Genomic DNA, 3,039 nt, shown 5'->3' on the forward strand with positions numbered 1-3,039 from the left:
TCTCTTGCCAGTTTTAGTATCATGTCTTTATCCGTGGTCTTGGACAATGTGGTTAAGATGTGCCTTGGGGAAGATCTTCTGGGGTTGATTCTATTGGAGTCCTTACTCAGCATTTTTATTGTGAGTTTCCTGAACATTATTGTGTATGTCAATAATTCATTTCTGAGACCAGAAGATGGTGAAATAGTTACATTACTGGACTCCCATGTAGTTGAATTCTGGAGCACTGGCTTAAACTCACATTGGCCCATGTGTGTGTGTGGCCAAAATCCCAGGAGGAGAATGAGGAGAAGGGATTGAAGTGTGATGACTTTTCCCAGAGGGTGTTTTCTTGCTTTATCTCTCTCTGTCTCTGTGGTGAATGCACTTGCCTTGTATCAAAAATCTCTCTAAAAACAAAAAGAATTCCCTTTTCATCCTGATTGTTCCATTTTAAGAATATACTACAATTTGTTTATCCACTCATGTTATTTTTTTTCTTTTCATTTTTTATTATCATCATAATCTTCTTTATATTACATTGGATTACATATAACTTTACAGTGTATTACATTGTTTTTTCAAAAAGGAATGCCATGCATGCCAGTCAGCACAGAGACATTAATCTAACCAATTCAACATTCAAATTCAATATCTTTTCTATGTTTTCCCCAATCATTATTTTTATTATTCTAATTATTTTTTAAAACAGTCAATTGGTATTTCTCATTTTGCTTGTAAAAATACTTTGCCCATCATGAAATACTTCTCAGACCAATCCAATTGAGAATACTATACATATCATCATCAACAGTTAATAAGCCATATCTGTTTCTCACTAACGTCCTGCCTCACTATTGTTCACTTGCTATCTTTCTCTATCCTCTTCTCTTCACTTCCCCCATTCCACACTGTCCTATTCTCATTAAATACCTTCACTGCTTTTATGTCCTCCAATCTTTTGCTCTCTATCATAGACCACTCATGTTATTTTTTCAGCTACATCGAGATATAATTGACAAATAAATAGTATATGTGCAAAGCTTCCAATATGATAAAGTGTGACATACATGTACATTGTAAGATGATTACCAAAATAATATTAATTAACACATATATTATCTCACACAGTTACTATTTGTGCGTTGCCTGTGTGTGTATGTATTATATGAGAATGCTTAAAACCTTCTCTCTTATCAAATCTCAAGTATGTCACACAGTTATTCATTTATTGTGGAATTTTATCAAGCTCTAGCATATTTTCCTACAGAAATTCAAGCTTATATTCATAATCACTATGCCATACATTAGTACATTAGTGGAGAACCAATTTATTTTATATCTGAAAATTTGTATCATGTAAGTTATAAGTCTTTAAACCATATTGAGTTAAATCTTTTTATAAGAATTACTATATTTAACCTTACTTATCTATTTATTTTAGTTTGACCAGGTAGAGAGAGAAAGAGAGAGAGAAAGCAAGCTACTGGGTCGAGGAATGGAACCACAGTCAATCATGTGGGAGTCCAGAGCCCTTAACCACTACACACCCTATCGGCCTGATTTTGAGTTTAATCTAGTATAAGAGGTGAGAAGAGGATTCAGTTTTTCTTTTTCTTTTCTTTTTGACGTATATGGATATCCACATTTCTTTCTTTCTTTTTTAAATTTATTTTTTAAATTTCATTTCCTTTTATACAGTCAATCACATTATTTAGCTTACAATGTGAATATTTTAACATGTGAACATTTCTCCCTAGTCCAGTTGACTAAACTATAAAATATCTTTAACAGAGATATCCACATTTTTTTCTACTCAAATTTGATCATAAGTAATTTAAAATTTTTTTGGATGCTGTAGTGAATGGGACTGTTACTTTGATTTCTTTTTTTATTTTTTGATTGTTACATATATAAATGTGCTATTGATTTTTGTATGTAAATTTGGTGTCCCACAACTTTACTAAATATGTTGAGTAATTTTAATATTTTTTGGTGTAAACTGCAAGGTTTTATACACATATAATCATATCTGCAAACAGGTAATTTAACTTTTTCCTTTCTTATTTGAATGCCTTTTATTGATTTAGCTTGTCTACTTGCTCTGAAAAGGATTTCCAGTACTATGATCACTAGAAGAAGGAAGAATAAGGATCTAGTTTTGTTCTTGATATTAGAGAAAGATCTTTCAACATTTCACCACAAAGTATGATGATAGCTCTCAGTTTGTGGTCTTAATGGTGTTGTGGTACATTCCTTCTGAGCCTAATTTGTTGAAAGTTTACCCTGAAAGGATGTACAGAGAAGAAAGGATACTCTCTTCAATAAATGATATTGAAAATAAGGAGAGGTAGACATTTATTGGTAAGCTAGATTAAAGCAATTCAATCAAACCAATTAACCCAGCAAAGCCAAACAAACATAACTGCACTCACATTTGAGGGACCTTTTGCTAAAATGGTTACAGTTAGATCTCAAGGTAAAATTCTGGTCATAGAAAGACAGGCATGGGAGGAGCGCTGGCTGGGAGAACAGCTTGACCTTCTCCATTTAACCTCTGGAAAAGGGGAAGAGTCTCCAGAGTGCATGCTTGACCTCCTTGTTCCTCAGAGTATAGATGAGGGGGTTCAAGGTAGGGCTAAGCATGGTGTAGAACACTCCAGACAATTTGCTTCTCTTTGGACTGTAGCTAGAGGCTGGGCTGATGTAGGCACAGAACACGGATGAATAGTACACGCAGACCACAATGAGGTGGGAGGAGCAGGTGGAGAAGGCCTTCCACTTCCCTTTGGCTGAACGGATGTGCATGATACTGGAGATGATGCAACCATAGGACATAAGTGTTAGTAGGAAGTTTACGATAGCCTCATCATCAGACCAGTGTTGATAGAGGCATTCAGGGCACAGATGCCCCATACACCCATGGCCATTGTCCCACACAGGCGAGGGCTCATCCTGGAGCTATAGTGCAGGGGGCAACAGATGGCCAAGTATCGGTCATAGGCCATGACTGTGAGCAGTAGCAGCTCCGAAGATGTAGCCCAGAGAAGGAAGCAGAGC

General features: G+C 35.7%; 1 pseudogene; it reads right to left on the minus strand.

Annotated features, from left to right (window-relative positions):
• Positions 1-2,529: 2,529 nt before the first annotated feature.
• Positions 2,530-3,026, minus strand: LOC114007544 (olfactory receptor 13A1-like; annotated as a pseudogene).
• Between the last annotated feature and the right edge of the window lie 13 nt (positions 3,027-3,039).

The sequence above is a fragment of the Tupaia chinensis genome, unplaced genomic scaffold, assembly GCF_000334495.1.
Source record: "Tupaia chinensis unplaced genomic scaffold, TupChi_1.0 Scaffold000197_1, whole genome shotgun sequence".
Taxonomy (NCBI): Eukaryota; Metazoa; Chordata; class Mammalia; order Scandentia; family Tupaiidae; genus Tupaia; species Tupaia belangeri.